This window comes from Cryptomeria japonica, chromosome 5 (genome assembly GCF_030272615.1).
Source record: "Cryptomeria japonica chromosome 5, Sugi_1.0, whole genome shotgun sequence".
In the NCBI taxonomy this organism is placed as follows: Eukaryota; Viridiplantae; Streptophyta; class Pinopsida; order Cupressales; family Cupressaceae; genus Cryptomeria; species Cryptomeria japonica.
Window position 1 is genome coordinate 363,069,308 of NC_081409.1, and position 12,654 is coordinate 363,081,961.

Sequence of the window (12,654 nt, forward strand, 5' to 3'; positions counted from 1 at the left end):
AAATAATCATGTCAAGAATGAAATGGATTGTTTATTAATTAGAAACTGTGTTATAAAATTTAATTGCATTAAAGGATGCGATCAAATTTGTGAATATCAGTCTGTTTCATTATAAACAATGTATATTCTTCACGATAATTCTAACAAATTTATGTTGTTAGAGAGCTAGGTTTCAAATTTCTGCAGCAGATTTTTTTAAACCTGGGCAGGCCCGAAAGACATTAAATTGAAAGATGAAAAGTTTTATAAAGCCAAGTCAAAGTTTGTAAATAGCAAGTAACGTTTTTCCAGCCATTTAAGTTATTCTTGCAGTGTATTCAAATCTGTGAAACATGCCAAAGATCAAACATAAGGTAAATTATTTGAAATGCACTTTATTGCTTGGGGAGGAAACTATTTAATTGGAAGGCTACAAATGTGTAATGTCATGGCAGTTGAATCGTGATCATAGGTCCTCATTCCTGTAGAATTGCATCTCATTGAGATGGTAGCAAGTCTGAGGGGCATTATTTTGGTTATTCACTAGTTCAAGTATAATGGCCTGTCTCGATTACAATATGTTCTTTAATCCCCCATGGACACTATTAATTAGCCGATAGGCATTATGCGTGGGAAAATTGTGGGCCTTCTACTTTGTTAATATATTAAAGTTGAATGAAAAATTAAACGCCTCGATATATGTTGGCCTAATTTATGTCAGTTTTAAGATATATATGCTAGTAGCAAGGGGAGTGCAATATGAAAGAGAATACATTTTGATCTTAACTTAATATGCACATGTTAACTAGGGTATCTTAATTTGATATGCACATGTTAATGAGGATATTTTATTATTATCAAGATTAATACAATTACTATAATATTATAAGATAACTTATTAATGTGAATATGATAATTAGTCTTCTATTATTATTAATATTAGTATTATAAGAATATTATTAACATTACTATGGTATCATATGGTTAAGTTATTATTATATTATTATCAAATTATTATTATTTTTAAATAATTACTATATAATTTCTATTAGTTTTTTTAATATTAGTATTATAGTATTATTGAAAGGTAACACTAAACCTAATTGAATATTAAACCAAAACCAAATATAATTGTAATACTAACCGTGATTGAAATTAAATCATGATCGTATACCAAATTGAATAGTTACCTTAAACCAACTAAAATCAAGCTTTAAGTTTATTTTACAATTTGAAACTTGAATAAAATACATCAATTTTATATACTATAAATTGATATTATAACAATATTATTATCTTTTGCTTGATAAAGGCCAAAGCCAAGATTTTATTAATATTTTAAAAGGAGTATCACATCTACTTTCTAGACAAAAATGTTCTGGATTATGAGCCAAAACTACACTTGATGTAGGAGATTGCATATAAAAGCCAAACCTAGAATGTTTTGGGCGATAAACGTGAACTAATCATATAGCTATAGATAAAATCATAGAGAAAGCCCAGAAATTGCAAGTAGAATTTATAATTGCTAAAACTGGCCTGACCCAGTTTGAGCTATAGCCAGAGAGCCACCTCCCCAAACTATTCTTTAGTCAAAGTTGAAGACATCTCAAAAAATTGTGTAAAATCTGATTCTGTTCTCTTTTTGGGCGTTCCCCACCTTTTCAACCAAATATGACAAGGGGATACCTCCCTCCACCAAGAGGCCCTCCTATTGATATTCTGCTTATCACATTTGATTGCTATATGCCCACTTTGGAAGCATTTCTTGCATTTAAAAGGAATACCTTCATAATCTATGATTGCAATCAAATCCTTTTTTTAGATTGCGAAACTAATTCTACAAGTGGAGCCTTAGACGAATCCATTTCCACTAAGATGTATGCATAAGTGGTGTGAAAATAATCGAAAGAACCCTTATCCTTCCCTAAATATTTTCCCAAATAATCACCTACAATTTTAAAACAAGATTCAAACCAAAACTGTAATGGTAAATTTGGGAGTCTTACCCATATTAGTATTTGATCAAGGGATTCAATAACTGGGTTAAATGCTAGATACTAGGGTTCGAGCAACAGAGTATGTTTCTCCTCCTCGCACCAAAATGGTGTGAAGAAGATTTTATTCCTGTAATACCCTAAAATTGGTCATCTAAACCATGAGCCCCTAATCTCGACAACGTCACCAAGGTCCCAACCAAAGGCAATTAAATAAATCTTGAGCACAATTAATTCTTTAATCATCAAATGTCCCATGGCAAAATTAATCACTCAATAGTAATTAAATATTTATTTAATTAATTGATCATTCCAAGTAAATTATTTTAAACAATTATCTTATTTATTTTAATTGAATATTTTTTGCATATTTAATTAAATAAATCAATTGCCATAAATCTTCAAAAAAGGAAACAAATCAAGAAAGAGGAATTGGAAATTATGAGCACAAGGAAATAAATCAAAAAAAGAATTAATTGACAAAAAGAAAGAATTAAAAATTGAGAAAAGAAATCAATTGGAGATAATCTTGAAAAACAAATTAAAAATTGATAAATAATCTCATAGAAAACAATTAAATCAATTAAATATTAAAATTGAATGAAATAAAGGATAAATCAGTTTTTTTCCTGATTTTATCTTAATTTTAGTTCAATTTCTTTTAAAACCGAGAAAAGCATCCAATCACATCAATTCACCTGGATTGTGTTTCCTCTTGGGAAATCTTGACCGCTCATCATCATTTGATCTCAGCCTTTGGTTTCTTTATGAATTTTCTATAAATTTAGGCTCTCATCTCTCATTCAAAAAAAAGATTCTGGAGAATATATTGTTATTATGCTGTTTTTGCTCTAGGTTCATTGAGAATTTGCATTGAGATATTGCATATTAGTTATTTCATATTGTTTAAATCATTTAGCTTAAATATTCATATATTGCTTAAATCATGTTAGATTAATCTTGCATTCATCTAGCTTAAATCCATGCTCATATAGATTAAAAATCTTTCGTTTAGGTGTTGTCTAGTCACTGGATAGCTTAGCAATCTGAGAGCAATCTAAACTCGCATCTACTAGAAGGCAATGGGTCGCTTTGTAATGGTTTATTATTCATTGATTATTGATTTACTAACCATGCATCTAATGACTTAATTGAAGTGTTGTGTATTCCAGATACAGATACAGGTCCACTTTTCACACACATTTTTGGTGCCCACTGTGGGGCAGAAGACTACTTTTTCGGCCTCAAAATCATTTTTAAAAAATCCTGCAGGTTTTGTCCGTACAATCTCTGCGAAATATCGTACTAGTGGTATTACTGCATCGTACGACATTCTATCGAAGCCTTATTTTTCGTACGAATCAAAAAATGGTGTTGTATGACATACTGTTCTGATTATCTGATTTTATCTTCTGTCGTCCTATGCTTAGTTCTAACTCGTACGATAAAAGCCTTTTGTCGTTTCATTCTATGATAATTGTCGTACGATGCTGTATTTTGTTGGGTTAAAACAAGTTTCATTTTTTAGGTTTTTTGTCCGAATTTTGATTACGCTAATGCTAACCTTGAATCATCTTTTGTCTGCCTGATATTTTCACAACCTAACTAGTTTCTTGCAGAACGCTTGTCAAAGAATTTATCAATCACACATACCCCTGTCAAAGAATAAAAACAACATGACTACTGATACGTTGTTTTTGTAGGTTGCCTAAAGAAAATCAACCAAACTTTGTGTATTCTTTAAATTCATTTTTTAGGCACCTAACTTGCTATCTGGTTAAAGAACAAATCTGTATTTTGTGTTTTAAATTCCGAGAGGTAGGAGAGTATGCTCTTGTCTTTTTAGACAATAGGAAATCTAGACCCTTGAGGCATTTTCTTTGTTTGAGATTTGTAAATCTTTAGCAGGCCAGCCCTCTCGAGGAGCTTAAAAACTCTTAAAGTCGTTACGACCAGTGTGAGGGGAACGACCTAAGTGGGAATGACTAAACACCAAGTACTCCAACCCATTATAAAATAAACGTGATTTGATGAAAATCAAGTCAATGGCAGTGCTCGGGATTAACTCTCCTCAATACCTTCGGGTATATTGAACCTTGGTTTTCAAGGCTGGGAGACCTCTTAATTGAGTTTATACCTCGACGCGCCGAACGAACCCCTTACTAGATCCAGTTAAAATTAGAAGCTACCCGATTCACCTCCGAAAGGTTGATAATCTTTGTGCAAGAGAGATAGTAACTCTCCCAGACACTTGCCATATCGTGCTCTCGTTAGCGTTTGGAGTCGGCTAATACGGTGTTGAGAATCCATTGCGTGAGACTCAACGACCGTATTCTAATTAGCTATTAGGTGTGTACCTAAGTCAACAAGCAAAAGTTTTCTTCTCTAAGCCAACTTCCATAGGGTTTGCATGTTGTGATTGGAGTTACTATTCATACTGCGTGTTTTCTGTGTTTTTATCCCTCAAACTAAAACTGGAATACCAAAATTAGAGAAAACAAGAAACAACTCAGTGATCAAAAACTCTGTCCGTGTCAGAACTAGTCTACCCTAAGTCGAAAATCTGTCCAAAACTAGTCTATCCTGGTAAAAAATCAGTCAATCTCAGAATTGGTCATACTCAGTTGTCATACTTAGCTATTGAAAAACTCAAAATTTTTTTCTCTGTCCTGTTAACAGTCGTACGAATCTGATCATTTATCATTCTGCACCATATCCTATGTCATACGAGTCGGATTATTTGTCGTTTGAGCTCAATCCTCGGTCATACGAAACCCAACAATCTGTTGTATGAAGATAAATCCTGTGTCATACGATACGTAATTGCACTGAATCTTTTGTCGTCCTAGACATACCCATATGTCGTACGCTACTAGGCAGCAACTCGTACGAAATAAAACTATTATCGTCTTGGAACTATTAAATTGTCGCTCGACTCAGTAAATCCTATCGTATGAATCTCTGATTTTGTCAGTACAGAACAATCAAACCTACCCAGATCAATCTACAATGAGCATAAAACTGGTCATCATCCCCCTAAGCATAAACAACCTTGATAGTGTACCGCTGCCGTTGCGTTGCACGATTTTGTCGATCATCTTTAAGCCAGTTGAAACAACATCTTATCAAACCTAAGTTAACTTAGATAATGTCTTACACAGGATATATCATTCTTGAAACCAGACCAGATCTTAGTAATTTCTCTCAATCACTACGTTAAACGAATAACTAGCTACAATTTGATCTTGACTTCTGCAACATATCTAGCTCTCGGTCCCGTCGGTTGTAAATGCCTGTCCAAACCAAAAGCTCTTCTAAAATTTCTAACAAAAGTAAGAAGCCCATGGCTGCCTTAGCTCAACAAATTCAAGATCTCAGAAGAGAAATATATGACATTCAAGCTCAATGAAAAGATTCAATGACACCTCTTGAGATAAAACTTCATGATATCAAGAACACTAGACTTAAAGAAATGCTAAAACAATTACATAAGATGGAGCAACAAATAATTGACAATCAAAGACCAAATCTCATACAAGATCACAAAACACCTTCACTAAGACAGAAAGACATCTATTCCCTAGATAGGCAGTTTACACCTTTGGGGCAATCTATTGAGTTAGCTTTGGAAGAGCTTCTTAAGAACAATCTTATCATATTGCCTAAAAAGACCACATGGGGATGTGAAGTTTTGAGTAGTTACTGTGCATATCATAGGCATAACAAACATAAGACTTAAATGTGTATGGAATTAAAACATAAGATTCAAGATCTCATTGATAATGGTGTCATTAAAATTGAAGATCCTAATGACTCACCTAAAGAAAAAGAAGGAACTAGTTCTAAGCATGATCAAAATCATGAACTTATGTCTAGCAAGGCCCCATATGTGGCCTCCATCTCTTCCATGATGCCTCCATCTCCTAAGGCTTCTCAACAACAATCCATACCATATTCCTCAAAGGATGAACCTAATGATGAAACTTCTCATGTTAATCCTCCAGGGCTATCTCAAGGACCATCCCATCCAATGGTTGAAAAAGATCTTACCTCCCTAGAATTCCATGAGGATCCCATTATACCTTTCCATTTATTCCAAAATGATCCTCTTCCATCTCAAGAGCAAAGCATATTTCCTAAGAAAGATCATGATGCCTCTTCTACCTTTTCAAACGATCCTATTCAAAATGAAGAGTCAAATACTCTATCCAATGGTCCTCTTCCATGTCAAGATCAAAGTAAGCCTTCATCTCCTTGTCATAATCCTCCACATTCACCTCAAGGATCCATCATGCCTACAAAGCCCTCTCATGATCCTAAAAGTCAAAATATTTATAAACGCAAAGGGGTAGACCTTTACAAGCAAGAACCCCTCCATGTTAAAGAAACTGTTAAGAGTCATGGCTTCAGTGACATTCCTCAAGATGGTGGTATCCCTACTAAACCAAAATCCAGGTACACGCCTTCCCATTTATCTCTTCCATCCATTTTAGGACCCTATATTCCTCCATCCCTTGTGCAAGATCAACAAAGGTGTACATCTTCGGGTACCTTCCATCCATCCAAAAGGACACAAAGTCCCACTGAGAAAAAGAAAGCAAAATCAAAAGCTATATGGGTTCTTAAGGCACTTGTAGAAGCAATGCGTTCCAAGAAACTGCAAAAGCATGAAAAGTCAAAAACCATGTGGATCCCTAAGCATCTCCTTGAAGAACAACAATCGAAAGAAAAATCCAAATCAACAACCAAGATTGTTGTTCCTCCATCCAAAACTTCCAAATCTATTTCTCCATCAACTCCTTCATCCATTTTGGATCCTTATGTCCCAAAATCCCTGGTTGTTCCTCCATCCAAATCTCAAAATATGAGATCCACTTTTCCTCCATCAATCCACCATCCCTCAAGATGTGTGCCAATGGTGATCCCGCAAACGTTTCCATTCGGTCATGCACCAAACTTTCAATATCTGATGCATTATCCAACACCTCTTTTTCATGTTCCCATACCCCTTATCCGATCCTTTCCATAAGACTTTACCCTAGTTTCATCACCAAATCCAAAAACTAAGGAAATTAACATTGGAGATGTTGGACATGTACCCTTAGCCGAGTCCTTCTTGGAAAGACCTCTTTATGCAGGACAAAACTCGCTAACCCTGTGAACAACATGCACCTTAAATGATATATATCTAAGGATTGGGTTAGTTTCAGTTTTTCCTTTGCACTGCATATCATTTTCTTAAAAGCACTGCATCACATATAGTTTCTTATTCAAATGCATCACATTCATAACGTTTTTGCATTTGCATATAGTAGCATCAATAAAACAAGACAACTATCCATGTTTATCATTTGTTTGCATTCAAGGCAAATAAGGCTCGTCTCCTTTATTAGATATTCAGACATGAAGTCTTTGAGGTCATAAGGCCATTCATTTTAACATTACCCTGTGACGACGCTTTACTTATGGTTGGGTAGTGATTTCACTATTTGAGACTTGTTAACCCAAAATCTATCAATTGCTACATCTCAAACACATTAATAAAATCTCTAATTCATTCTAGACACCTAGTTGATCATATGACTAGTGAAAAATCTAACATTCTACTTCAGCGCCACTGTAATTGTCACACCTAAGTAGGTTTCATTACTTACAAGTCAAGGCAAGAAAAGAAAAAAAGAAAAGTGCTATGCCAAATATTCATCTCAAGGCAAGAAGAGCAATGATATATAATTGAAATATCACGCATACAAGTGTGACAAAAAGATTGACTATGGGAACATACGAGTAACTCCATCAAGGCTAATGGACGCCTACTGGCAATGGAGGAATATTCGAGAAATTACAGTCTATAACCTTGTCGGAGCTCTAAAAGCTTGCTGGCAGCGAGGCTCTATTCGGGATGCTTTTGAAGTTAGAATAATCCATGTAGCTAGTCATATAGGATGCTAAGGATCTTTAGTAAACACAAGAGTGAAAATTAACTCGTTTGCACTCACATGGGCAAAAGAAGATCAAAGTTTCAAGAATCAATGATGAATTTTTTTGGGTCTCCATTTGTAAATCCTAGTCACTAAGTGTGTTAATTTGGATGTTCCAAGGGACCTTAAGGATCGATTGACCACTTATCTATAAAATGTTTTGTACCTCCAATTCAATTGATGTATTACAAAGTGCTAAACAAACACGACCATCCTTGTTCAAATAGGAAATGCATCTTCATCATGCAAATTGCATTAATATAGATCATATCAAAAAATTCATTGTCTCCACATGCATTTTGTAGATCATCATGTCATATAGGTTTGCATACTGGGGGCATAGCTGAAAAAATCCTAAAAATCCTAAAATGTTCTAAACAAACTCCTAAAAATCATAAAATGTCTTGAACAAAATCCTAAAAATAAAAATAAAATAAAATAAAAATAAAAAACGAAAAATAACTGCAAAATCGAAGTAAGAAAGCATAGACAATCCTTCAAACCAAATCAACCACACACAAACTCTCAAGGTCTGCAATCAAACTTATCGCATGTCTTGTTAATTAATCTATCAAACTCTATCAAACATAAACATGTCTTATACAAGGAAGGGTACACTCGAAACCAGACAGATCGGTTTTATACGAGGTACTTACTCTTTGAACCAGACATTCCTATCAATGATCAAATCAAAACAATGACATAGATCAGTATGGATGTTGAATTTTGTCCAGGTTGGTCTTATCTCTTGTATTGAAATGCTACATTTTTGCTTTCGCTTGTACATATTTCAGTCACTTTTGTGACATCTTGGTTCGTTGGAACCCTCATGGCTTGAAACTGATCAATGTCCTAGTATTAGGTTAATCAACAGAGCACATTACATGTCCTAAGCAGTATCAACCAAGTCATCTTAATTAATCACTCAATATTAATTAATTGATCATTCCAAGTAAATCATTTTAAACAATTATCTTATTTATTTTAATTAAATATCTTTTGCATATTTAATTAAATAAATCAATTGCCATAAATCTTCAAAAAAGGAAACAAATCAAGAAAGGAACTGGAAATTATGAGCACAAATCTTCAAAAAAGGAAATAAATCAAAAAAAGAATTAATTGACAAAAAGAAAGAATTAAAAATTGAAAAAAGAAATCAATTGGAGATAATCTTGAAAAACAAATTAAAAATTGATAAATAATCTCATAGAAAGCAATTAAAACAATTAAATATTAAAATTGAATGGAATAGAGAATAAATCAGTTTTTTCTTGATTTTATCTTAATTTTAGTTCAATTTCTTTTAAAACTAAGAAAAGCATCCAATCACATCAATTCACCTGGATTGTGCTTCCTCTTGGAAAATCTTGACCGCTCATCATCATTTGATCTCAGTCTTTGGTTTCTTTCTGAATTTTCTATAAATTTAGGCTCTCATCTCTCATTCAAAAAAAAGATCCTGGAGAATATATTGTTATTATGCTGTTTTTGCTCTAGGTTCATTGAGAATTTGCATTGAGATATTACATATTAATTATTTTATATTGTTTAAATCATTTAGCTTAAATATTCATATATTGCTTAAATCATGATAGATTAATCTTGCATTCATCTAGCTTAAATCCATGCTCATATAGATTAAAAATCCTTCGTTTAGGTGTTGTCTAGTCACTGGATAGCTTAACAATCTGAGAGCAATCTAAACTCACATCTACTAGAAGGCAATGGGTCGCTTTGTAATGATTTATTATTCATTGATTATTGATTTACTAACCATGCATCTAATGACTTAATTGAAGTGTTGTGTATTCCAGATATAGATACAGGTCCACTTTTCACACACACAATTCCTATCCTCTAGGTTGTCGAAGATTACCACAAAGAAGCCTCAACCTCCTAGGTACATCTGCACATTCTCTCCAAAATAGGGCCCCACTTGTGAAACTCTCCAAAGCTTGGCCAAAAGCCTTGAAACCTCCCTATCAAACCCATTTCAACAAAATATTGTTCATTTTCATAAACATCCTTGGCAATCCTTGCATCCAAATTTACAGTTTCCATAGCAACAATTTGCTCTTTCCAACACTTAGGAACATTTTTATTGTGGACACCCTTATAACAAAAGGCCTATAGTTTTTCCCTCCGCTCTTTCTTCTCGTTTCCTAGAGGCATCATCATCGACCTTTGACCCTTCCATCTAGCCTCTGAAAGGGCCGCCACTCTGGTTGCAAACAAACTTTTTCCCCCTTTGTAGAACCACCAAATTGTGCCACCCCTGTTGCCTCATTTCCTCAATGCCCAAAACCACCAACACATAGTGGGGGTCTTGAGAAAGATACAGGCAACAATCCATGCTTCCATGCCCCACCGTCGTCAAAACCTACAGAAATCCTAGGAAGAGCAGGAAAACGCTTTGGCGACATCGAGCAACTCTTCTTTAATACTTATATCATCCTCATCATCATTATATAATAGTTATAGTAATGATAGTATTAATAATTCCCCCCTCATTAATATTTTAATAATAAGGGTTAGGCTTAGGTTTAGGGTTGAATGTAGCATCATTTTTCAAGATAGATCGCTATGGCATTTGCTCCAAAAATTCATCCAACATGGGAGTAGATTTTTGAAATCCAAATATTTTAAAGTTGAGATTAGATAAGCTTGATGATGATGGTTTTAAGGTTTAGGGTTTCATTTTGTGTAGTGTCAGGATATAATTTGGGTTAGGGTTAGGGTTAGGGTTAAGATTGAATATGGTTTAATATTCAATCAATTAGGTTTTGTGTTAGAGTTCAATATGGTTTATCTTGGTTTAATGTTTTTGATTAAAAAAGAAGTGTTAACTAGGGCGCAAACCCTTTACATAGTCAGAGTCTATCAAAAATAGAAAACTAACCAAGGGAGCACACCCCCCAACAACTAGATTAGACAGGCAAACATGGAAGCTTGTTAGACCAAAAAAACTAACTAGGCCCAACTTGAGGAGGGGTAGAGACACCCAAGCCTTGACAGGGAGAGGTTTGAACAAGGGGTGAGGACCTCTTCTTCCGCCTACGATGAACCACAGTCCAAACAATACAATCATTAGGACTATTAAGAGAGAGATCAAGTGGGAGTGATTTCGCAAGGTTGTAATTAGAAGCAACTGCAGAGTGTTGTTGTAGAACTACAACAGGGTGTTGTGGAACAGTGACAAATTACTGTAGAGGAACAACAATAGGAGTAGAGACAATAGAGGTATCGACATTAGGAGAAGATGCATAAATAGGTTGTTGAGGCAGAGTACCACCTGAAGCAGGCTCAACCGAAGTAGAATAGGGTCGCAAAATGCAACAACAACAACAACGAGAGAACCAATAGAAGGTTCAGTAGCGGTGAGAGGCACTTCATCTCGGGAGGATACATCATCCTCAAGAGAGGAGCTAGCAGAATCCAAAGCATTCACAGTCAAATGGTCAAAAGTGGCATTTTTCCACCAAGTAGAAGCACCCCTATGACGAGGAAGACAATAGTCTATAGCAAGATATCCCGTTGAGAAGCATTTTCGACAGCAGAAGGGCATGCCCTCATAATCCAGCCGCTGAGTCCATGGTCAATCCCCAACCATGAGAACAACATCCATTGGGAAAGGTGAGGAGATGTCGATGTCGATTAAATGCAAGCAAAGGTAGAGTGCCCCATAGAAGACGTGGTCTCATCCACCTTCAAGAAATGACCTATGGAGTTGCCAATAGCCTCGTAGAAGGAAAGTTCCCAAAAATGGAGAGGGAGATTAGGAAGGTGGACCCTTACTGGACGTACAAACAATGATTCAGTAAAGGGGATTAAGAGAGGTTGTCTAGGGCTTGACAAAGAGAGAGTGATCTCGCCAAGCCCATAGCTTGTCTAACACCAAGTATTTATCCAAGGAAGAAGTAAATGATGCAATGAAAAAACCTTTCACACAAGGAAAGAGCTCAATGCTGTGAGCAACCAGGGGTTTCCAAGAGTCACCCAACGATGGAGGTCTAGAAGAGAAGGCCAAAACCTTGAAAATCCGCACACCAATGCATTTCTTTGATAGAAGTTAATATTATCCATAACATCCTGGCCACAAACCACCATAGTGGAGGATTCGGCATAGGAAAGGGGACGAATGCCCTTAATAGTGGCAAACCTAACTGTACGAGCATAACTTCTTCCACTAGTAAGAGGAGGTCTGGGAGAGACCACAACCTAGGCATCCACACCCTCGCCAGCAACACCAGCAACTGAAGTACACCCAACAACGACTCCCTCAACAAAGGGATGATCTTTGTTTAATGTTTAATTAGGTTTCGAGTTAAGGTTTAATTTGGTTTAGGGTTCCATCAGGTTTGTGGTTAGCATTCAATTTGGTTTATTATTTGGGTTCAATTTGCTATAGGATTAGGGTTCATTTTGGTTTAGTCTTCAATTTGGTTTAGGGTTCAATTTTAAGGTTTGAGTTTTATTTGGTATAGGGTTAGGGTTCAATTTGATTTAGGGGTCAATTATGTTTAATATTTTTATTATTAGCATTCAATTTGGTTTATAGTTTAAGATTAGGGTTTATCTTGGTTTAGTAAATTTTAGGGTTAAGGTTCAAATATTTTTAGGGTTAGGATTCAGTTTAGTTTAATATTTAATTTGGATTAGACTTAGGGTTCAATTTGGTATAGTGCTAGTTTTAT